Consider the following 26,279-nt stretch of genomic DNA (forward strand, 5'->3'; position numbering starts at 1 on the left):
CCACAAGTCTCCAGCGTGTGGCAGAATGCTACTAGGTTTGTTAGTTTGGGTTCACTGTATTAGGCTTAGGAGCAATCAGATATAGGAAATGCAGGCTGTTGTTGCAACACAGGCCATGCATGAGATGGTTATCAATCTCCTTTCTCCTAACTGGGCTATCTACAGTTTCCATCCCTTGGGGACCTCCAAGCCAGGTTCCTGTTTACTGAGGCGGCAAGTTAACCTCCACTGAATCTGCCACATCTGAGATTGCATGAGGTGACCTAGTGTGACATATAGAAAGTTGGCTGTGTTGGAGCAGCATGAAACACTTGGAGTAGTCCACTAACACTTTTCCTTTGTTCTTAAAGCAATTAAGACTGGCTTAAAATAGATGATGGTTTTAAGAGAAGGGGGCAGGACAATCTAATCCAGTAATGAAACATAGGTAAAGGTACCCCTGACCATTAGGTCCAGTTGTGGACAACTCTGGGGTTGTGGCACTCATCTCGCTCTATAGGCCGAGGGAGCCGGCATACAGCTTCCGGGTCATGTGGCCAGCATGCCTAAGCCGCCTCTGGCGAACCAGAGCAGTGCATGGAAACGCCGTTTACCTTCCCACCGGAGTGGTACCTATTTATCTACTTGCACTTTGATGTGTTTTCGAACTGCTAGGTGGGCAGAAGCTGGGAAGTTCCTGATCAGTGCCATCGGTCTAACTATAAGATTTGCTACGACAATATACGAAAACTTCAGATATGGTCTGTTATTTTACTTCTTATTTTTATTTCACAAAACTATCTTCTCCCGAATAGACCATCCTCAACAGCGATACCAGCATGACAGCCATGACTCTGCAGGGGTCATAATGGTGGCACTGACTTAATAAAAAATTATTTAAAAAAACACAACAACAAAAAAACATAATGGTGGCACTGGAGGCGGGTTAAGTGGGGCAAATGTTCACAATCAGGTAGCACAGACTGGGATAATTATACAAAGCTAAATGTTTAAAGTGGCTGTGATCAGCAGATATTGTTGTTTGAAAAATTAAAAGTACACAGTTTCTTCCTAAGTGTTAATGTCAGAAATGTCAACCTTGAAGAGATGACATTTTCAACACGAAAACAGAAATACTTTGAAAACTGCTCGATAATAGTGCAGAAAATGTCAAATGCTTCACTTTGTAGCCATTCCACATCTGTTTTCCAGCCAGGTCATCTCTGGAGTTTAAGTGTTAGAGCACAGAATAATTATTTTTTTTCTCATTTCACATTTTTAATGATGTCTGCATGATAAAGAGCCAAACTTAGTGTGCTGTATAACAGTGAAGCATGTAAACATGTCTTAGAACGGAAAAGGTAAGTAGTCCTATGTACGTTTATTCAGAACTGAGCCCCACTATGTTCAATGGAACTTAGTCCCAGCTTAGTGTGTATATGCTGATGTAACAATTAAGCTTAATTCCTGTCTTCCCAGACCCAATTGTTCCATCACCAGGGCCGCATGGCAGCTTTTTGCTTATGGCCCAGTCCCGTGCTACTCTACTACATTTTAGAGAAATGAGCCACATAAGCTGGCCTCTTTGTCAAGCAAATAACCTTTGCTTATCTTCAAATTGAGGGGAGAGGTGGTGTGATGGGGGGGGGTGGCTATATAAGTGGCGGCGTGTTGTTGGGGCCTTACCTGGCTTTGCGCCGCCGAACACCCGCCCACCCAGCCTTTCTTAGGTTTTGCTTTGGCCTTGCTCTGGACTTTGGTTGGTCCCCCGTTTTGGAACAGGGGGCAGATAGGAATTTTTTCCACTTGGCAGATTGACACTGGCCATTTGGTTTTCGCCTACCTCTTAGCAATCATCACAACTTTGTAAGGTTTGGCAGTTAGGCAATGGCTTAGTGAGATGTGGGGGAGGGGAGGTGCAGCCCTTACCTGCCCCTCCAGGTACAAGGGTATTCTGTTAAAGGAATCCATGGGTCTGGATCTCGTCCAAAGTCTGCTTGAGGAGCTAGGGGAATGCCGGGACCCACCGGGAACCCCAGGGTGAGCTTCAGTTGGTTGCCATCGACGGAGCTCACTCTTTTGGTGGTTTACCCTTCCAGACTCCCTGCGAGGTGGGCAGGAGTCAGATATAGATTTGCCAGTGCCTAAGCCAATACCACTCACATTCTGTATTCAATAAAGTTGTGACCTAAATTTGCCCATTAACATTTAAACTAAAATATTTGTGTCAATGTGTCTTTATTATTCTGGGGGGGGGAGGGGTGTTCTGCGGCCTTAACATGCAAATGTTGAATGAATTCAAAGCTAATTCCGCTGAGCGCCCACAGAAAAAACCCCAGCACTGAAACACAACATACCTATGGACCTAGAAATCCACCAAATCCCAAGCAGCTCAATGGTGTTGCTGACACTAATTAGCAGCAGTTCCCCAAGAATATTGCCAAAACCTACCAGAGAATGCAAAGAAGGTGTTCTTCCACTGAGCTGAGTAATTTAAAAAATAATAGATTTATTGCATTAGCCGAGTGGCCATAGCATGATATACATTGAAATAACAACATAAAATGGGGGTGGGGAGGTAGAGGTAGATATCGTCCTGGGCGAATACTTAAAGAAAGAGAGGAGAAAACAAAAACAAAAACTGCTGAGGCTGGAGGAGGACCGTTGAAGGGTCCTTCAGCTCCTCAGATTAGTCCTAACTCGATTGTCCTTGTACAATAAGGCTACTTGGAACTTCGTTCGGTTGTGCGGCGTATCGACTGCAGCTGTGGTGTTAAGGAAGAAGTTAGTGCCGCTTTCCTCTTCATCACACTAAGCAGGAAGTTAGCTGTCATCTCGGTAATCCAACAATCAGAATCCTGCAAAAAGAGGGACACTATCCAAGGCTGGATTGGGAGATGGAACTTATTCACGAGGGGAGTTAAAAACCGAGATCTTTCATCTGTCCAGTTGGGACAGAAGAGCATTACATGTTCCATAGTCTCCAGGGCCGTGTCATTACAGGAGCATGTTCTGTTTGCGATGGGAACTCTGGAATAACGACCCGACAGAACTGCTGTAGGAAAACAGTTGAGACGGGCACAGGTAAAGGCCCTTCGCTTAGCCTCCGAAGAAATTGTGAAGCAGTATAGAGGGATCCCTTCAGGGGGTGGAATAGCTAGGGCTAAGCCTGAACACGGTCCTCTTGCACAAGAAGCTGTGTTAGAGAAGTCAAGTTGCTGTAGTTTCTTTTTAATTGGGGGTAGGGCCACCGGGCTGATACACTCTAAGTTAAGAACAGTTTTACAATTCAAATTGAGAAGAGAGCGGAATTTGAGGTTAATTGTAGTTTTCCAAGGGGAATTATGAATATCTCTTAGGATCAGATTGGAAAAACCACCTCTAATTCGAGCATCCGATGCTAATAGGTGGAAGGTGTAGGAAATGGCTCGACTCCATGCTCGTCTAACAATTGAAGGCTGGGCGAACTCGAGTCGTAGGGCTGCACCTGAGACACATCTCGGGACGCCGGAAAGAGATCTCAGAAACATATGAAGTGGGCGATCCAAGTTACCTGATATTGCTGTAGTCCATACTTCGCATCCATATAATAATTTATGGACAACTTTGGCATTAAATATTTGAATTGCTGCTGGAAGGTGTTTGCCGCCCTTCTGGTGGTAAAATCGGACAATGGCGTTAGAGGTCGTGGTTGCAGCGAGAAAGGCAGATTGTAGATGGGTGGTCCAGGAGAGATTATAAGTGAATATTAAGCCTAGATATTTAAAGGCTTTTACCTTTTCTAAGTAGCCACCTGTGATCTTAAGCGGCTCCAACTTGAGTTTGCGGGAACGAGTGAAGTGGAGGACTTTCGATTTTTTATAATTAATATTAAGAGCTTCCGCCTTACAATAGGCGATAAATGCATTAACTGCATTTGCTAGGTCCGCAGCTGTTCTGGATAAGATGACGGCATCATCAGCATAGAAAAGGGAAGCAACGGGGTGGCCTACTAAGTGAGGAGGATACTTAGATGCTAGCTTCAAAGTGGAAATTGCATCATGAAGATAGAGATTAAACAGTAAAGGGGCCAAGAGACAACCTTGTCGGACGCCCTTGGCCGTTGGAAATGGAGTAGTGAGGGAGCCGTTAGGACCAGTTCGGACGCGAGCTGTGGTGTTTGAATAAAGGGAGATAATTAGGGAGAGGAGGTGCGGATCAATTCCCAGATGGGCAAGTTTGGACCATAATCTCTGCCTAGGAATGGAATCAAAGGCGGCCTCCAGGTCCATGAAAGCGGCAAATAGGTGGCCTTGCCTTGGAGCAGTGTATTTACTGGCAAGGTGATAGAGAGTTAAACAGTGGTCCATGGTTGACGCTGACTTTCGGAAACCAATCTGTTCTAGCGGTAGAATGTTCCTCTCCTGGACCCATGAGAGAAGTTCCTCCAGTAAAACAGCGGCAAATATTTTCCCCGGGATGGATAATAAGCTGATGGGGCGATAGTTCCTAGGGATGTTTGGCTGGCCGCCTTGGAAGATCGGAACTATTATAGCTTCTCTCCAGGAGTCGGGGATGTCTAGGGCGGAGGAGATAGCGGTGAATACAGGAGTCAGGTGTTCGCTCCACCAAAGAGGATCAGTCAGGAAAAGGTCCAACGGGACCATGTCTGGGCCGGGGGCCTTATTCCTTCGCATTGACATTATGATGTTGAAAATGCGAGTTGAGGTAAAGTTTATTGAAGAAGTGGGACTAAGAGAGCAGGAACTGAGGTCCGACGGGGATTGAAGGAGATCTGTAAGATGGTTTGGAGAAGCGAAACTGGTTGAATAATAGGCAATCCATTCATCAGCGGAAATCTGGGTAGCTGAATTGAATGGTGCCGAAGGTCTAACTAGGCGCCAGAAGGAGCGGGAGTCATGCCTCTCTACAGCCGAACGAAGAGTGGACCAAGCCTCAAGGATGTGCTGCTGTTTCTTGCAATTAATCATGTTTCTATATGTCCTTTTAATATCTATGAGCTTTGCACGGGTTTGGGGGTCGTTGGAAAATTTGATGATTCTGACCATTTTCCTAATTCGCCTTCTTAGGGCTTTACATTCCTTGTCAAACCAGGGCGATTCAGAGAAGAGGCGTTGGTAAGTAGGCGAGGTGGTGGTTATGTAAGTTGTTGAGAAAGCATCAAGTAATTTCCGGTATTGGTCAGCGGGCAGGATTGGATCAGAGGGAACTGCAGACATATCAAATGATTTTTGTATGTCCAGGGCAAGAGAGGAGCTGAGGCTTGTCCATTTCTTTGTTTTGTATACAGGGTGGCTTTGTACCATGGTTCTATAGTTTGAGGGGACTGGAAGTGGCTCTATTAGGTTTAACATTAGAGTCAATGGAAGGTGGTCACCACCAAAATATTCAGCCACTTCCATTTTTGTAGAAATTGAGAATAGCTCCGGCGTCAATAAAATGTAGTCGACAACACTGGTTCCCCGGGAAGTGATGCACGTTAATTGCTGCGAGGACAAGGGAGTAATGTTACCATTTGCGATGCAGAGATCGTTTTCCATGGCCAGTTCGGCCATCAGCCTCCCCGACGCATTTGTTATAGGATCAAGAGAGCATCTGTTTCCCCAGGGGGGCTGCAGGGGATTGTCCAGGAGTGCTGCGGGAGATATTATATCATCGTCGTTGGGACCTATTCTTGCATTAAAGTCGCCTAAGAGGATTTGAGGGAGTCCTGGGTTAGTTGTTTGAAGATCATGGAGCCAAGACGAAAGTTCAGACCACCTTTCATTGCGGTCGAAATCATTAATTGCTGGGGGCAGATATACTGTAGTTATCAACCATGGGCTTTTGGTCTTTGGGAGATGGATCTTTATGGTGAGAAAGTAAGGGGAAGATTTAATTTCCTCGCAAATAGTGAAGGATAAGCTGGTTGAAATAAGACAGGCGAGGCCAACTTGGGGGCGACCCCTGTTGGTTAGTTTACGAGCACAGGAGCTAAAGGAGCAATAATTTGGGAGAACGATACTTTGTTGGGACCAGGTCTCTTGGAGGCACACAATGTCGAAAGAAGAGATGAAATTCATTGCTTCAGGATCCATTTGCTTTGTCGCCCAGCCGTTAACATTCCAGGAGACAATTTTAAGGCTCTGGGATGGGTTGGGTGCGTCTTTCAAGGAAACAACAAGTACCGTAAGGGAAAGTTGAAAAGAACTTTGAAGAGAGAGTTCAAGCCCGTGGACGGTGTGAGGCCGGTAGAGGCCCCCGGCACGCCGGGACCGGGTCTTCTCGGAGTCGGGTTGCTTGGGAATGCAGCCCAAAGCGGGTGGTAAACTCCATCTAAGGCTAAATACCGGCACGAGACCGATAGTCAACAAGTACCGTAAGGGAAAGTTGAAAAGAGTAATTTAACCAATTTAAATTTTTATTTGGGTTTCAGAAAATATGGTGTTCCATTAAGGGGGGGGGGAATCAGCTAAGTCCAAGTGGTCAAAGGTGCAACGTGGAGGCAGTCCGTAGCAGCTGAAGCTGGGTGCAGGGCAGGGAGTCGGGTGAAGTCAGGAACAGGCTTGCAAGCAGGGAACCAGGGCGGGTCAGGAGCTCAGGCAGGAAATCAGGACAGGTTCAGGCAGGAACTGGCACCCAACAATGTTGCTCCCACAACTTGGGACTGGGGCTGGCCGGCTTTTATCTGCCCTGAGGCATAGGGTGGCCACGATCCTCTGGTGACTTGCCTCTCCTGGTCTGGAGACAAGCACTCCTCCTGCGGGAACTTAGTTCCTTCCGCCTCTCTGCCCTGAGCCTCTGCAGCTCAGGAGAGGCTGGAGGGTTACCTCGATCTCATCACCCTCATTCTTCCCTTACTCCCTTTTAACTCTTCCAAAACAGAGCACCTTCCCTTGACCCGTCACGCCGGACACTCATTCCAGATCTTCTACAATTATGTCCTCTTCAGGTGCTGGTCTGATACGGGCCCGGTTTCGGGCTATTGCCTTCTCGAGCTCTGGAAAGCTCTTGAAGAGCTTTGTCACAAGTGGTGCCACAGGAGGCTGCTCCTTGGGCTGGAGCGGGGCCACTTTGTTGCTCTTTTTGAGCTGCATTGCGCTTCTCAGTCGTCTGAGCCACTCTGTTCCGCGAAGTACAAGTCTGCTGAACCTTCCTTCTTCTTCCTGAAGGTCTGGAACTGACCGCATGTTTGATGCTGGCTCCGCCTCCTCTTTAAGTAGTCAAAATCAGAAGAAAATCCAAATCATCTGCTTTCTCTCTTACCGCACCTACACACCTCTCTTTGTCTCTCCTCACTAACCCACAATGGACACCTGTAGTTGGTGGCTTTTAAGGGAGAAGCAGGAGATGTCACAGAGGAGGGCAGGCCTTTGTTACCATGGCAACCCACCCACCTTGATCCTGGGCCCAACTTGCCCTCCCCAATGTTTCTTCAGAACTTTGAAGCACCTGCTCTTCTGTCTGCAGGTGAATCTTATCTTTTGGAGTTCATGTTTCTATATTGGATCATTCTTCATGCAGCCCCATTTCCAAAGGGAGACAATCCCAACATCCCTTGAAATGCAGTAGAAGACTCCCAAGTCTCCAATCTGATGGTTATATTCAAGATTACTCAATATTTTATTATAATTCAGATGTTCAGTAATGGCACATTGACTACTGTATTTTGAATCAATACTAAAACTCATGGTTAGACATTAGGCCTGGGCAATAAATGTATGTAGGATACATCCTTGTTTTCTCCACATAAGAATGAAAATACCGATTTTCATTGATTCCTTAAGAAATTAATGAGAGCAACAGGAAGCTAACAGCCCTGGACAATTAGCAGAAATAGCCCTAAAAGGCATCTAGCTGAATTGAGATAATGGCTTCACAATGAGCAAAGAAAATTCAGATGGAAATATGAATATACCTGCACTATAGAATAGTAACTTATTTGCATGCTGGTGCAACAGCTACTTGATAAATTAACAATGACAAGACGCTTTAGAAGTTACATTTCTATGAACCAGAACATTAGGTTTTTCTGATATAATATGTACATATCTTATTTTATTTTCCTTTTCCATTGGTACATTTTTGACTTCTCCTATTATGAAATAATGTCAGAATGAAAAAAAAGTGTGTTCAAAATTTATAGATAGCTGAAGATTCGCTGCAATTGAGTCTGAATAATTCCATTTCAACATTTCCTGGATTAATTGCATTCACTTGTCAAATTAAATCCCTGGTGTGTCTCACCTTTTAAAAACAAACTTAGAAATAGTCTTTAATCAAGGCTTGTGTTTGGGTTCAAACCTAGAGGGTTTTTTTTCTTATGTGAGGATTCAGCACTGAAATACATATCTGAATAATAAAGAGTGCCTCTGGGCATATCACAGTGCATCTCACTCACTGAATATAGTCAACTCCAACACATCTAGGATTAGGGACCAATGCTTCCATATGTTGGAAATGGCAGACGGAAGCTCAGATACTTTTCTCATAAACTTAAGTCGCTTCTGTTATTAGAAACAAAATGGCAGACGGAAGCTCAGATACTTTTCTCATAAACTTAAGTCGCTTCTGTTATTAGAAACAAAATGGCAGACGGAAGCTCAGATACTTTTCTCATAGACTTAAGTTGCTTCTGTTATTAGAAACAACAATCTTTAAAGATTTGTTAAGTACTGGAAACGGGTTGCATTGTTTTCCATTGTGCTATTCCCAGCGCTTTACATTTCCTTAAAGATGGCAGTCAGTTTCTAAAGGAAAAAAAGACCAATCTTAAGAGAGGACTGCCTGAGTTTAAATCAGCCAAGACACTAAGGGCCAAACTACATTTCACATGTATTTAAATGTGCATGCTTCTACTTTGTATTTAACGTGCATGCTTTAAAAAATGAATGTTTCATTCAAAGGGGGAAACTGATCTTTTCCTCCTCTGCTGCAATTCTGAGGGAAATTCATTCCCTGAAGCTGCTGTTTTAACCGAGAGGAAATCATCCAGTGGTGCCAATATTCGTTTACCTTCTAACGCAACCTAACTGCTGCAGTAGAAATCATTTTCTTCAGTACCACAGCACAGGAGAAATGGGTTACATCTTCTGTTCCTGCCTACTGTGATCATGATAATTATTAGCCTCTTCCCCTAGTAGATACCATGTGCATTTTTGAAAGCATGCATTTAACATAATTCTAGATTCAGGTAGGTAACCGTGTTGGCCTGATGCAGTAGAAATACATACATATATATATATATATATATATATATATATATGTATATAAAATGTCCAGTAGCACCTTAGAGACAGGACGCAGGTGGCGCTGTGGGTTAAACCACAGAGCCTAGGACTTGCCGATCAGAAGGTCGGCAGTTCGAATCCCCGCGACGGGGTGAGCTCCCGTTGCTTGGTCCTTGCTCCTGCCAACCTAGCAGTTCGAAAGCACGTCAAAGTGCAAGTAGATAAATAGGTACCGCTCCAGCAGGAAGGTAAACGGCGTTTCCGTGTGCTGCTCTGGCTCGCCAGAAGCAGCTTAGTCATGCTGGCCACATGACCCGGAAGCTGTACGCCGGCTCCCTCGTCCAATAAAGCGAGATGAGCGCCGCAACCCCAGAGTCGGCCACAGCTGGACCTAATGGTCAGGGGTCCCTTTACCTTTAAGTTTGTTCTTGGTATGAGCTTCTGTGTGTGCATGCACACGAAAGCTCAAACCAAGAACAAACTTAGTTGGTCTCTAAGGTGCTACTGGTCATTTTTTTATTTTTTTAAATATATTCAACATAACGTCCAGATTGGCTGCAAATACCAGAACATAGGCTATTCAGACCTATTCCTGATCAGTTAATTAGTACTGGTCATGTACTGGTCTGTTTTAGCACTGTGCAATTTTTCAATATATTGACCAAAATCCTTATAGTTAAGAAGAAAATTAACATTAGATTCTAGATTTTGTGCTAGTTAATTGAACAAAATAAACCATCATAGCAGATATTAATCTAATATCAATTAGTGATATTTATTACCATGCATTAGAACAAAGGCTTTAAAAAAATAATATCCAAGGCCAGCTTGGGTTCATTTGAACTGTATTTTCGTTTAGTGGTTTCAGAAAAACTGTTTGCCTAGGCCTCGACTTACTACTGTTAAGACCAAAGGGAACAAAACAATGAATGTACAAGGCTTTTTCAGTGTGTAACAAAGGATACAAACTCAGTACAGGCAGTTCTACAGAAAGGACATTTGCAAGTTTCAGATATCTGAAACATCCCCATTGTGGTTTCTACAAGGCCTTGAAACCAGCACACACAGTAGCTCTTTATCAATATTCTTCAACCATGTATGTTATCTATGTCATTTTCTCTTGCTTGCAACAACAAACATGTATTCTTCAGTTTGATTGGGGAAGTGAGAAAACAGTATTGGAAACATGAGCCCATCGCAATGTTACATATATCTGGCACATACAGTTTTTTCAAACTGCTATCACTGCTGGCCAAGGCACATACTGGTGCCCTGTCCTTGAATGCTTCCTTTTGGAGCTTTCCACTGACTATTGCAAGTGGAAGATTATTGCCACAGTGGAGCTCCCATATCACCAGCGCTAATCTCAGTCAATGGAGGCTGGCAGAGGCAACAATACTGCATCCTAAACCCCTCTCCAACCATCAACACTGGGGCAGGGAAGGATGGTCTTAGGCATCAGAAGAGTATGTTAATTCTGCAATACCTTTGCCAGGTATGGAGTTTATTTCATAAGATCTGAGCATCCCTGATGGGCTACACGTCGTTGCTCTGGAAGTGTATGGAACAGCTGTATTCTTAAGAAAGCAGCAAGTGCTGTAAACTCTTGAAATTTGTACCATGTACAGATATTATTATTTACAGTGGTACCTTGGGTTAGAGACGCTTCAGGTTACAGGCTCCGCTAACCCAGAAATAGTACCTCAGGTTAAGAACTTTGCTTCAGGATGAGAACAGAAATCGATTGGCAGCAGTGTGGTGGCAGCAGGAGGCCCCATTAACTAAAGTGGTATCTCAGGTTAAGATGAAAACCAGTAGGATACAGTTAAGACGATTAAGTAATTTACTTTGCCCACTATGACCATTGTATACTGAAGATACTGGTATTTGCTACTTTAACTGCACAAACATTTAGCTGAAAGGAACTGTGATGAAGCACTGTCTTGAGGATTTTACACACTAACCTGTTATGCTCTCCTGGAAGCATTGTGACACCGACTCAAAAGTGCCTTCAAGGAAAGCACACTCCAAAAAGAAGGCAGTATTATCACGTATTATTTCTGATGTATTATTTTGCGAAACTTATGCTGTAATCTGCAGTCTTCAGAAAGCACGGAGGGGGGCAGGGGAACCTAAACTTTTTGCTTAATTTGTGTAATTTAAAACTGCGCCCACCTGCCAATTTGTATGAAGATTTAACACATATTTTGTCTAGCTGTACACTTGAGAGAATGTTTAATATTTTGTTTTCTTGCAGAAGTTGCAATATGAGATAGAATTTCAATAGTCTCAGAGCACAACAGTGCAGTTACAATTTCAAACTGGTGTAGGGAGAAAGGCCAGAGGATCACTCACTGGCTATTCTTCTGTTATTTTGACTAATAAAAACCACATTCTGGCAGGTAGCCCATACTAGGGACTGAAAAGCAACACCATCATTACCCAGTGCACTGTCCTGAACATCCAAAAATGAAAGCAGACCTGGCCCTACAAGCAGGCTTTCAACCTAGTAAAGCAAATCACACACAGAAAAAGGTGTCAAGAGAGAAGAAAAGGTTGCCATCTTTAGATGCCATCTTACAAATATTATTAATAGTATAGTTATTATTAATTTCACTTGTGGTTTTCCTCACAAGAAGTCTCAAAGCTTTTTTTATAATACACAAAAAGCTTACAAATATTCAAAAGCAAACACATCAAAAATTACAATAAAAACAAACAAACAAACAAACAGATTTCATCTAGGAGGTGCCCATCCAGCAATGTTGTAAAATGTACACAGCCTAACCCTCTCAGCTAAGAGAAATGGAAAACAGACTTCATGCAATCACAGTCAATTCACCAAAAGCCTACCTAAACATGTTTCTCAGCCTGGTGTCTGAGGCTGACAGTGTGGGTGCCATAAATATTTCCCTGGGGAGAGCATTCATTCATTCATTCATTCATTGTTAAATTTCTATACCGCCCTTCATCCAAAGATCACAGGGCGGTTCACAACGTAACAATATAAAATGAGAATACAAAAACAACAACAACAAAAAACCAACAGCCCGACAAACATATTGTTTTTGCTTTATTTATGCTTACGCACCAACAAGATACACAAAAAGAAATAGACATCATCCCCCAAAGGGCCTAATTTTTTTCCATTGTTTCTGGTTTCTTCCTCGGACAGTAAGGGTGAGTCAGCAGTCAGCCTTTTGTCCCCGCCATTTTCACTTCTCTTCAATCCTTTCTCCCTCCTTCCTCGTTGTGTTGGTCCCGTGGGTTACCCGAGAGGCGAGGTGCAAGTCCGGGTGCAGGGCAGGGAGTCGGGTGAAGTCAGGAACAGGCTTGCAAGCAGGGAACCAGGGCGGGTCAGGAGCTCAGGCAGGAAAGCAGGACAGGTTCAGGCAGGAACTAGCAACCAGCAATGTTGCTCCCACAACTTGGGACTGGGGCTGGCCAGCTTTTATCTGCCCCGAGGCATAGGGCGGCCACGATCCTCTGGTGACTCGCCTCTCCTGGCCTGGAGGTGAGCACTCTGTTCCACGAAGAAGTAGTCCGCTGAACCTTCCTTCTTCCTGAAGGTCTGGAACGGACCGCATGATTGATGCTGGCTCCGCCTCCTCTTTAAGCAGTCAAAATCAGAAGAAAATCCAAATCCTCTGCTTTCTCTCTTACCGCACCTACACACCTGTCTCTGTCTCTCCTCACTAACCCACAATGGACACCTGTAGTTGGTGGCTTTTAAGGGAAAAGCAGGAGATGTCACAAAGGACGGCAGGCCATTGTTACCATGGCAACCTACCCACCTTGACCCTGGGCCCAACTTGCCCTCCCCCCCATGTTTCTTCAGAACTTTCAAGCGCCTGCTGTTCCGTCAGCAGGCGAATCTTCTCCTTTGGAGTTCATGTTTCTATATTGGATCATTCTTCATTCAGCCCCATTTCCAAAGGGAGACAATCCCAACATCCCTTGAAATGCAGTAAAAGACTCCCAAGTCTAGGGGTGTCCATAGTACAGGATTAGACAATCTGCTTTGCATTATCATCATCCTCATAGATAATCCTGGATTACATCTCCAGCTGGGGCAGGGAATGTCCCCGGTCTGAAACCCGGTCAGTTTAGACGATGCTGAGGTGGATGGGTCAATGTCTGACTCTGTCCAAGGCAGTTTCCTATGAATATTCCTCTTAAGTCATTTACCCTGAAGACAAGCAAGCTAACTTCTCCACAGGACCAACAATCAATTTATCCGTTTAGAAGACAATACGGAAAGTCCCTGTTTTATATACAATAATGCAAGTAAAAAAATCTTGAATATGAGAGGAAGCAAAATTCTGGCCTCTGTAATGAAGCAATAGGCAAAGGGTCCTGAAGCAGAGCAAGTTGGGGGGCATCTGTCAGGGACTCTTCAACTGTGATTCCTGCATTGCAGGGGGTTGGGCTAGATGGCCTTGGTGTGGCCCCCAGTTCCACGATTCTGTAATTCTAGGTTTGTATTCTGTACTGGGTCCTGTTAGATTTATGCAGCATCACTTTTCTTTTTTTCCTTTCCTTTTTGAATTTGCATTTTATTTATTTGTTAACATTCTTATATTACATCGGTAAACGTTGTCATATTACATTACAGGACTTACTATAATATAATTTCCAACATGTATACAAAAATTATATACAAATTTTATATACCTAGAAAGAAAATGAAACAAAAAAAAAGAAAGAACAAAGAAAAAACAAAAACAAATCCCCCCCCCCAAATCATATACATACCAACACACTAGACTTCCTGTCTATCCCGTTGTATATTCCTTTTTTACAAATTAATATATTCTTATTATTGTATATTTCGTTACATTTTATCTAATACATTCCTATATCAATATGTTCTCTTAGTCTTATTTCTCAGCTCAGTCTCACTCTAATGTCAATCAAATGCTAGCATAGATAGAGAACTTTTACTGTATTTTTGAACGTATGTTTTATATCTCTCCCACTTTTCCATAATTTTTTGTTTTGAATTGCCTTTCAGGGTATTTGTTAACTGCGCCATTTCAGAAAATTCTTGTAGCTTGTCATGCCAGTCTGTTATTGTTGGGGCTTCTTGTTCCTTTCACCCCTTTGCCACCAAAGTCCGAGCTGCAGCCGTTGCATATAAGAATACCTCCCTAAAGGCCTTCAGGATGTCCCTGCCAACAATGCTTAACAGAAATGCCTCTGGTCTTTTTAAAAAAGTTATTCCAAACATTTTTTTCAGCTCCTCGTAAATTAAGCCCCAGAACACTTTGATCTTCCTACATGAGCACCACATAAGATGCATGTTGCCATTACTCCCACCACAGCTCCAACAAGTATTTGCTAATTTTTTATACATTTTCGATAGTCTTGAGGGGGTGAGGTACCATCTGTGCTGAATCTTTAACATATTAAAAAGGCCATGAAATGTTAATCAGCCAAACATTTTTGCCCGTCACCTAAAGATGAAGCAAAGGCACCTAGGTAAGACTTCCTGAGGAGATCATTTCACAAGTGGGGAGCCACTGTGGAAAAGGCCAGTTCTCTTGTTGGTCACCCTCTGGACTTGTCATGTAGGAGGCACACAAAGAAGGGCCTTAGATGATACTTGCAGGGTCCAGGTCAGTTCTTATTGGGAGAGGTGGTCCATTTCACAAAGTAGTATCTATTGTTTTGTGACTGACCCTGGAGCTCCTAGTAATCTGTACACACCCTGTCAAATCCTGCCAAACTCTGCCCCGACCATGATTCTCTTCCTCTTGCCTATCCTGACTCCAACCCCTCTTCGCCAAACCCTGATTTTAACTTCATTTCCTCAGACAAGGGATCTCAACCTTTCCCCTGAGGATCCTTATACATTGTTATAAGTGGGAAGGAGAGAACTCTTTGACATATGCCCCCCCCAAAACTTTCAATAAATTACAGTATTTCAGGTTGGGTATAGATTGATTATATGTCCATCCCCTCGTTCTGTTGCTCTCCAACCACCATTGCCTACTCACCTGTCCAGGCAACAGGCAATAAGTGAATGAGCAGATGACAACAAATGTTCTCCCTTGTCCAACTTGCTTGCTCCCTCTATCACTGAAGGAAAAAGCTGGATGAGCAAACAGGTGGTGATGCCAAGCAGCAATAACTCACAGTATGATGACCATGCAGTGGGAGGGTCCTTGTTCAAGTGCCCAGCAATGCCCAACAGTGCCCTTAATCCAGTGGTTCTGAACCTGTGGGTCCCCAGATGTTGTTGGACTACAACTCCCATCGTCCCTGACCACTGGTCATGCTGGCTAGGAATGATGGGAGTTTAGTCCAACAACATCTGGGGACCCACAGGGTGAGAAACACTGCCCTAAGTTGAAATCTCAGCTCTTCCTGCTTGCACCAAGTTCTACTTCTCAATTACAAAATTGCATGAAATAAGAATGTTGGGGAATGCTGGAGAATGTGGCATTCTGAGTCCTATTCTGAGAACTTCCTTGCATGTAAACCCTGGTTTCTCTAAACAAAGCAAGAGCTCAGCTAGCAAACGCAGCGGCATGGCAACTAGAAGTAAAAGGATCCCGTATCCGCAAAGAGCCAAGGTAGTGCTGTTCACTATCCGTTTCTGAAGATACTTAGTTGCACTTTGGGATGAAGATGCCATAGCAGAAACCTCTAGGCTAGAGGTTTTGGAATGTTTTGTTCACCCTGTCACCAGAAGCTGTTAAGTTTGTCCGTCTATTTCTGTGCTCTTGTGTTTACACAGAGTGGAACGTAGCACAATGTGAGCCAACAGAGACTCAATTCCTCCTGGGACTGAGCTGAGCTTTTGAGTTGGTATAGAACACAGTATTTCCATGCTCTTTCAGGAGTGCATTAAAGCTCAGGGAAAGCATTCTGCTGCTTTTTTGCACACAAAACCCCCCAAATCTTTTTATACTGCCACATTCGAAACATCTACAGATTGTTTACCTCCTTTAAAAAAAGTCTGACAAATGAAAACTTTGAAAGAACTGAATATGGGTTATCCCCACCTCATTAAGTCTAATATTGTCTTCCTGAAAAGCAGGCAAGGAAAGGAACACCAAAATCAGTTGCTGCAGCTTAAGCTATAGGATATTTTTGAAAAATCTTTGCTGGTATTTATATGTCATTTATTTAGAGCATTTTTAGCTTGTTCATCTTAGTGGTCCCAGGGAAAAGTACATCCATAAAATATTTATACAAACTGAAGGTCTACACCAGGTCCAAGACCCCCTACTCCCCTTGTATCTATTTTTTATATTAAAAAAATGGATAAATTATGTTGGGTTAGGGGATGGATTTCCTTTGGGATTTCACTGAACTGCATTTCTAAAATACAGTGGTACCTCTGGTTACGAATTTAATTCGTTCTGTAGGTCCGTTCTTAACCTGAAACTGTTCTTAACCTGAGGTACCACTTTAGCTAATGGGGCCTCCTGCTGCCGCCGCGCCGCAATTTCTGTTCTCATCCTGAAGCAAAGTTCTTAACCCGAGGTACTATTTCTGGGTTAGCAGAGTCTGTAATCTAAAGAGTCTGTAACCTGAAGTGTCTGTAACTCAAGGTACCACTGTATGCAAAATGTTCTATGTGTTTTCGTTCACCTAAGCCAAGTTGTACTAGGAATCAGATCTTACATAACAGATGTAGCAAAATCAGCACAGTCTTTAGCATATGCGCCGCCGCGGTGCAAAGATCCACCCAGCGCCCCCAAATTTAGCTTAGCCCCCAAATTAACTTTTATCATGATTGAAATTAACTCTTATGATGTAAGAGTTAATTTCGCATGACGGCGCCATTGAGAATGACAAGTGCCGTCGTTGAGTCAAGCGCAGCCATTGTGAATGACAAGTGCTGCCGTATTTCGGTAATACCTAGGTATATATGTATTTTGTTTTTCTAGCTTGATCAAAATTTCATAACAGGTAGATAGTTAAGAGCTTAGGTGGCTTCAGCAGTGGGCGCCCCCTAGAATCTGGCACCCGGGTGCCCCACACCCCTTCCACCCCCAGGTAAAGACGGCCCTGAGCAAAATGTAAGATTACCTCTATAAACTTACATTCTCTAAAGTTGTATGAGGGGGAAAAATCAGGACCCAAGCTCCTATAATGACAACTGATACACTCTTAGCTGGGTAAATGCAAAGAGCCGAGTGCCACCCAGGACTGAGGAAGAGGAGATGTAATATCAAAATAGAGCTATCAATGCATTCTTCAGTCCATCTTTACAATTAAACTGAAATACAAGCATACCAGGGACTCAAACACTGGTTCAAAGGAGTAGTCGTGCCTCTTTCTCACCTGCCTTTGATTCAGTTTGTTCCTCCTCCTCCCTGTTCCCCCTTTGGCTGGAAAGCTAAAGGGCTCTACTGTTGTGTGGGCCTGTTTTTAATTAACTTGTTCAAGCCAGAGCTATTGCTGGTGGTGAAGGTGGTCACGGCAGTTAAGGGTGTGAGGAAGCAAGGTGGGGAAATGCTGAAAGCTTGGTATTCTTATCTGTCAGGTCACCTGCAAAGATGCGCTTGCAATACTGTGACTGTGTGTGTGTGTGTGTGTGTGTGTATGGTTATATTTAAACTTCCCCTTCTGCTGGAGGAAGAACTTTCTATTGGAAGACGGGAAACTTTGGGAATAACGCTTTATGTCTGTCTCCCCTTTTTCCAAGCAACTGTAAACTATGACAGATTTCACATTACACTTCAAAGTGATAGAACACTTGGGCAAGTATACCCAACTTTTGATGAGTGTTATCAAAGGCCTCAAACTCGGATATTAACATTGTTGTATATGAAGGGATGTTACTGCTTAAGGTTTTATTAGATAAATATAAGAAAGAACTGACTTCCCAATTAATTACCCCAAAGTTACGTAAGCAGTAAATTAACAATGTAATTACATTCCCGAAAAGACATCTAATCTCTGTGGAATGTTCAGATATTTAACTGGGATTTAGCAGGATACTTGTAACAAGCTAATTAAATAAATTGCTAATAACACTACCGAGCATACAATAAATAAATTAATAGAATTAGAATTTGATAGCACAAGTTAACTATAACTATAATAATGCTTTATACCAATTAAATGGCTAAATATCCTCTCTAAGTACATTAAAAATACTGCAAATTTTATGTACTAATAACAATGTAATTTACATCGATAATAAAAGAAATTTTCACATAATTGTCCTGTATAGAAGCCAGGTTTTATAATCTGCATATCCATTAAAACCCAGCTTTAAACAATCAAGTTGAACATATAATTAACTTACCATAACTTTGTTTTAATATGCAAATGAAACACATAGTCTGCTTCTGTTAAACTGGGCTTTGAGTATTCCAACTTGAGATAACTAGGCTATGGTCCTAAGCAGCACATTTTTTGTCCCAGTTGTCCAGGTTTGATACAGCAGCAGGCTTCTATGAAGACAAACACTGCTGGATTGGAAACTGTGAAAATAACATTCTTTGAATCCAATTATTTAGTACTTTATTCTTCTTAGTACCAGATAGGAACTATATGCACAACACACAATGAATGGTCAGCAATGTTTGGAGAAGTAGGGTGTGGTACTGAAATGAGCTCTCCGTTCTTCCCCATTGGAATGAATAAGGGAGCGCCTTGACTCAGTTTGAGCATCTTACCATCATGGTCACCTCCAGACTGTCAGTATTTTGTAGGAGGAATTCAAGTGTGTGACCAGATTAAAGTACAATTAAAGGGGATTAACATGAGGATAGAAACACAGGTCCTAGTCTGATATTCCAACCATTATAGTGTACGGGTACGGCATTCAGCGGGGCAAGATTGCTGCACTTCAGATCCAGAATGAGGATACCTTATGCATTTCTGCTGGATCCCAGTTCTCTCGGTGAATGGAAAGAGACCTTCCACTTGCATTGGTCAAGTTACAGGCAGTTTTGCAAACTTTTCAAAGAACTGTCAGAACTGTCATGAGTTCTGAGCAAGGCCCACACATATAAACATGCCTGTACTTCTGAAGTCTTGAAAGTGCAAGAAAGCAAGCTTTTAAAAGACTAGTTTTTCTCCTTCTACCTTCTCAGTGTGTATTTCAATGATTTAGGACGGTCAAACTTGTGCTTGATTTACTCAGGGCACAAGAGTCTGAATGCCTGAGGTGAGCAGCCTTGCAAACTGGCATCCAGAAAAAAATAGGTTTGTGCATTTGTGGCCAGCATCATCATTCCCAGGCCTTTAGGGCTCTGGGAAATGAGGCTCTAAGAACTGCCTCACCTTCCACCCCTATTGCTCGTAGGGAGTTTGGGTGAATATGTATATTGATCTCTCCAGGTAATGTATACATCCATCATCGCCATGGCAATGGGAGCACCCCGTTGCTTAAAAAGAAATGTCAATGCTCCCAGTGTGTTACCATGGAAATAACAAGTCCCTAAAAGCTATTATTTGCATTGCTTCTACCTAAGGCCAACCCAGAAGCTCACTGAAATCCCTGAAGACAATGCTAAGTGTTAGCCATCAAGTGCTTTTAAATGAAAAGTGTCAAACACAGAATTATTAAGGATGCTCCCCCTGCCACCTTTATGTAGTACTCTGAATTAAATAAGATCTGCTGAGTGGGGAAACAGCAGGATAATTAAGCCCCCCCCCCCAAAAAAAAAATCCACTTAGTGTAGTAATGCCCCCAGTGTGTAAGTATAAATTTGACAGCTTCTGAAGAGCCACCAGTGTCTTCAGTATTGTCATGTTCATGTTCACGTCTTGTAATATATTTGTGACATAGGAGAGCCTTAAAAGGGATTGGTTCACTGCTGGCTGGCTGCTCACATAATGCTGGAAGTGGGAAGAGCCTTACAGGAAGTGGAGGGACTAAGGCAGGCATCCCCAAACCATCATCATTGACCACTGGTGCTGTTAGCTAGGGATGATGGGAGTTGTAGTCCCAAAACATCTGGAGGGCCGAGTTTGGGGATGCCTGGACTAAGCTTTATAAAAGGCGTAATGCTGAAGAAAGCTAGAGAGGGTTGCCCAAGACATTAGCTGTTAAGTCACATGCAATCTACACCTTGAGAATTTTGAGGCAGGCACAAGAGAGATCTAAGCTTTCAGGTTAGTCCAGACTACTTTACAACCACCGCCCCCCCCCCCATAGAGCTACTGGCTGTGGCTTGCTAGGAATGGACAGATTGGCACATTTCTGTCCCATGCCAGTTCTTTTTTTTAATCCTAAACCTCCTTCCCAGGGATATTAGAAAAAGAAATAAAAAGAAATAAAATTTAAGCTACCTGAGAATTTTACATACAATCAGCAATCTTTTTATATGTGTATCTGTGTGTATGCATGTGCAATTCATTATGTATGCCTCTTAACAGTGCCAGACTTAGGGTGATGCAGGCAGTTTTTCCATACAGGGTGCCAACTGTGGGGGTACATAACAACAACAGCAAACACCTATACAGTGGTACATCGGGTTACAGATGCTTCAGGTTACAGGCGCTTCAGGTTACAGGCGCTTCAGGTTACAGACTTCGCTAACCCAGAAATAGTACCTCGGGTTAAGAACTTTGCTTCAGGATGAGAACAGAAATCGCACAACGACGGTGCAGCGGCAGCGGGAGGCCCATTAGCTAAAGTGGTACCTGAGGTTAAGAACAGTTTCAGGTTAAGAACGGACCTCCGGAATGAATTAAGTTCTTAACCCGAGGTACCACTGTATTTATACAGGTACCAACTCAAAGCTGGCCCTATTGAGAAGATCCATTTAAAAAGCAACTGTACCAAAAGGGATAATAATTAATAATAATAATAATAATAATTTATTATTTGTACCCCGCCCATCTGGCTGGGTTTCCCAAGCCACTCTGGGCGGCTTGCAACAAAGATGAAAAATACACTAAAATGTCACATATTAAAAACTTCCATGAACAGGGCTGCCTTCAGATGTCTTCTGAATGTCAGGTAGTTGTTTATCACTTTGACATCTGATGGGAGGGCGTTCCACAGGGCGGGCGCCACTACCGAGAAGGCCCTCTGCCTGGTTCCCTGTAACTTGGCCTCTTGCAGTGAGGGAACCACCAGAAGGCCCTCGGAGCTGGACCTCAGTGTCCGGGCAGAACGATGGGGGTGGAGACGCTCCTTGTGAAAATAATAAATATTTAGGGGAATGGCGCCAAATTTTGTCCTTGCTCAGGGCGCCATATTACCAAAGCCCGCCCCTGCTCTGAATATCAACTGCTGGAAACTGCAATAGGAGAGAGTGCTGTTGTTCCTGTGTCCTGCTTGTGAACTTCCCACAAGCATCTGGATGGTGACTGTGAGAACAGGGTGCTGGACTAGATAGGCCACTTGCTGATCTAGCAGGGCTCTAAGTCGCTTAATTTACCAAACTTTGTTCCAATCCATGCATAGCTCCAATTGGGGTGAAATGGGAAAGTTCGCTCCAAAACACAGAGCGGACCAGATTCCTCCCTAATCTTAGTTGTATCCAGTGGTGTCCACTTGTACTGACAGGGAACCTTTGTCACTGGAACATGTAAGTAGATGGTTTCTGCTGGTTCCTCTCCCTTTGCAGCTTCAGTGCACCCCAAAATCTGCTCCGGAGTGGTAGGGGATCTTCAGAACAGTGTGAGAGGTGGCAACAGGGCAGTAGAGATGTGGGCTATGGGTTGCATTCATTGGTATCATTTGCAGTGATGGAAGGCTCTTTGATCCAGAAGAGGGTTCTGTCAGTGGAAAGGGGAGGGAGGTGATGTTTGACAATTCATTCTCTCTCCTTGTCTTTCTTTCAAAACCACTGTGCCCTTAACTACATTATCTTGCTCTCTCTCAAATTATGCTATTGGAGTTTGGGAAGGTAAGGAAACTTCTGATTACTCTCCCATTACCAATAGAGCAGATTAAATGTTAATCACACACCCTCCATATATAAAATATACACTTTATATCCTAAAATTGTCAGTGGAATCGGTGCTTTAGCAGGGCTTTTTTTTCTTTTCTTTTTTCAAATTAGGCACAAGAACATCTGTATCATTTGTATGGTACCCACAGTCAGTTACACTGCAAATGGTGCATAATACATTTAGCAATCCCTATAGCAACAACCTAGTAATTACTCTTAAATAGGAAAAAAGGTACCTTTGTTGAAATCATTTCAAGTATTCACAGTTAACCGTATGTATTGCAATGAAGCTTCAATAGCAATTTGGTCCCTAATGGAGAATTCTTGTAAGGAAGAAGACCGTTTTGCAATTGCTCAGTCTAAATCTAAGGGAAAGTGGCAGGTGCTGAAGTAAAGCCTATATGTGTTGGGTAACACAAGAAAGGAGTTTTCCCACCACTTTTCTTTTGTGTCCATGTGGCAGGGCATATTGTGTTTAACTGTAACATGGGGCATAATTGAGTCTAGAGATCTCTGATTGAAAAGGAAGCGGAAATTGCTGGTGTTCACCTCTTCATCCCATATCTGTAATGGAAACCAATCCAGCAAATAACATGGGTATTTTCTGTTACGAAATTTCAGTGCACAAATGCTACCTAATTGATGTAAACCCCCCCCCCTTTGCATTGTGCTTCTTTTGCATTAAAAGGAATGATATAGAATATCATAAAAGTAATGCAGTTACATAATAATGTAATTTTTCTGCCACAGTGGACAGCAAAGCAAATGATATAGTATTTGTTGAAAGCCGAAATGCAGCAGAACAGAAACAGTGTTGCATGCAACTCACATGGGTCACCTGCCTTCTCCTTCACTGATAGAAGCCTGCACTGGACACTATTGGGTATGACCCTATTTGTCACAATATTTTACAGGCAGAAAGATTTTCTTGACAGACATAACTGAGGTGTGCATAAGAGAGACAGTATTAGAGCTCAGATGACTGTGGGGAAGAAAGCTGGAGAGGAGGAGCAATTGGGGAGTGGCAGGTGAAACAAGATGGAGTTAAAGGGGGCATCTGCCATGCTGTGGAGAAGCGAGAGGGGGTATTGGGGGAAAGGAAGAGGAATATGTCAATGTCCTTCCCTTCTCGCTATACTCAAACCTCTCCATCTTCTCTCCCTCAGCTGCCTCATATGAGAGAGATAAAGGATATAGAGCCCTCAAATATTCCATAGCACCTTCACACAATGTGGCACCATGTGTTGTATTTTAACATGAAGTTCCAGATTCAGTGCAGTGACTTAGAATAGATATGAACAAGCAAACACTCACATATGTACAACAGACATAAACTGAACTGAACCTTCTCTAAGTGAGCAAGCTTACCAACAGGCTTGCTCAAGGTTTCGTAGAACATAAGACACAGGAAGCTGCCTTATACTGAGTTGGATCTATAGGTCCATCTAGCTGTGTTGTCCACACTGACTGGCAGTAGCTCTCCAGGTTTTCAGGCAGGGATTCCTCCTACTCCTGCCTGGAGATTCCAGGGACTGAATCTGGGACCTTGTCCATGTAGACCAGACACACTACTACTGAACTACAGCCCATCCCTCACACACAATATATCTCATTTTCCTGCGTTTCTAAAGAGGAGAATGCAAAGACACTGGTACACTTTTCAGTACCTCCTCTTCAGATGGAACACTACATGAATAAAAAAATGCATACATTAGGTATGAAGATTGCCATAGAAACCATTTCTATGAAGACAGGAAGAGAAAGCATGGGTGTTTTGTGGTGATAGCTGTATATCTAGAGGAAAACAATGGCCACCCTGATAGTAAGTATATTTAATTGTTTCTAATGTCTTCATTCATAACCAAGAATGAGAGAATCAAATGTGGATTATTATTATTTTTATAAAAAAACCTCCCAAACATTAGAATCATATTTAATTCTACTTCACTTATGATTTATCTATAGTCAAGTGAAATTAATAGCAGTCTTTGTGTACTACAAGGGAAAGAAGCTGTTTTGTGTTTAAGTTTTTGTGATTTCATGAAATATGAATTTGATGTTGGTAAAACCATCATAATGTTTAGAAGTTATTGCAAACAGCACAAGAAGGGGACTTTTGGAACAATCGAACAGGATTGTAATTGCACACTCCAGTCCTGCACTTCAGTTCCATACACGAATTCATATAAAATGAGGCTTAATATGTTCCGTTGTCTACTGTTGAGTTCTGAATTATTATTATTTAAACAAAACAATAAGCAACTGAATGGGCTACCCAAAAGCTAGCCTTACCATTTAGGCCATAGTCCTAAGCATAATTATTTGTTTTTTAAAAAGTTTAATTGAAATCAAGTTACTATTAAATAAATTGCAATACTCCTAGAAAAAGAAACATCTATCTACACATTTCTAAAAGCACAACAACTTTGTACTATTAGTTAGCCAGCTTCTAAAATGTTAGTTTCCAAAGCTGGGCATTAATTAATTTAGAGATTAGGAGGCAGGTAACCATTCACCATTGATCCTAAACACATTTTTCTCGTCAGACTGCAAAAGAAGTAAGGATATTATGGAAATAAGAATGTCACTGAAACATAACATTACTACAACAACAACAACAATATATTTTTTTAAAATGATCAATGCTATATTAATTTTTTTATATTTTAGCGCCAATGACCCCATCTGCACCATACATTTTAAGGAGTATTATACCACTTTAAAGAGTCATACCTTCCTCCCCCAAATCCTGGGACCTGTAGTTTGTTAAGAATTCTGAGGGTGGTTAGGAGACCTCTGTCCCTCTCACAGAGCTGCAATTCCTAGAGTTCCCTGGGAAGAGGGATTGTTAATCCCTCCTTGAGCCTCCTAACTACTCTCAGCACCCTTTTCTTTGGAGGAAGCCATGGCTGTTCAAAATGGTATAGTACAACTTTAAATATGTAGGGCAAATGGGCCCAATGTTTTAGGAAAAGGACAGTTACCTTATGATGGAAGACTGGTTAATAAATGCATAGCAAATCTTTAAAACTGTAAAGATCTCCCCTTCTATAATAATATGGGGTAAGTAATCCTTAATATTTGATAGGAAAGGGTTTTGTCAGAGCATCATAAACTTTTCATTGAAAGTATTTTTCTTTCTTACTTCCTCCCCTCACGCTTGGAAACTGTATATGAATATTTTCTCTTTTCCTTTGTACTTCAGTTTTAGAAGTTATGCAAGTATATAATCAAAGATCATTTTTTTAAAAAAACAAAACATAATTGAGACTGCAAGAGGCAGTGCTTGGGAAAAGCTCATCAGCAGGGAAGCTTATTGTAACATGAATTTTCCACTGGTTGTGTTAATGAAAGCTGGTTCCATTGAAGCTGTGCAAATGTTGAATCATTAGTCCAAGAAGAAGAGAATGTCTAATAAATTTGCACCTTCCTGGGATAGGCAAACTAGTTCCTTCAGACCATTTACAGATAGTTAAAGGTGATATATTGAAAGGGTTATGTATATATGGAGTTATGTGTTGCTTCCTATGCAACAGGCAACAAATAAGAATCTTAAGGAGAACAAGCTATTTAGCACTTAAAATGGAAGCCAGTTATGTCAAGCTAGCAAGATATGAATAATCATGGCCAGCACTGGCCAGATCCATCACATCTTTTTTATCATGTAATGGATCCATAATAAGCGGTGTATTATTTTATACACACACACACAGTCTGCTCATATGGCTTATCTATACAAAGAGTGATGTAGTTGCATGAGCACTGTAGCATCTGATGAGGAAGCAGACCAATAATTTGAACATCTTTTTTTAAAAAAACCCAAAACTGGAATATGTTCTAATCATGGATCTACAACCTTCCCTGTATTCCATACAGGTCATATTGTGTTTAAGTGAGCAGCTCATTCAGGCTAATTGGCCTAACCCTCACCTCCCTCCTGATTTTCATTTGCAACCATTCCCCAACATGCTTTCCCTCCATTGTTGGATCAAACAGGACCTTGGCTAGAGGTAAGAGCAGAAGAAAGGTTAAGCATAATTCCTCCGCCTGCAGATTCTTCCCTGTGAATTACCCCCCAGACCAGTATGATTTCTGGTGTTCTAGATAGTATACAGAAAGTATAGAGCTGTCCTCAAAAGGAACATGATCCAGACAATGAGTGTTCTCTTCTTCAAAACAAAACAAACAGGAGAGGGGAAATAATGAACACTGGCTT

At 42.4% G+C, this 26,279-nt stretch overlaps 1 protein-coding gene and 1 long non-coding RNA gene across 4 annotated transcripts in view; both read right to left on the minus strand.

Annotated features, from left to right (window-relative positions):
- The window catches only part of EYS (eyes shut homolog), a 500,175-nt gene that overhangs the window by 245,278 nt on the left and 228,618 nt on the right, over positions 1 to 26,279 (minus strand). The gene's annotated exons all lie outside the window — the stretch shown is intronic.
- Positions 6,362 to 14,452, minus strand: LOC308472863. Its single transcript, XR_013983787.1, has 2 exons — positions 12,741 to 14,452; positions 6,362 to 7,110 (listed from the first exon to the last, which is right to left on the minus strand). It is a non-coding gene; the product is annotated as an uncharacterized lncRNA (long non-coding RNA).

Source organism: Podarcis pityusensis (assembly GCF_964106645.2).
Source record: "Podarcis pityusensis genome assembly, chromosome: 3".
NCBI classification, from domain to species: domain Eukaryota; kingdom Metazoa; phylum Chordata; class Lepidosauria; order Squamata; family Lacertidae; genus Podarcis; species Podarcis pityusensis.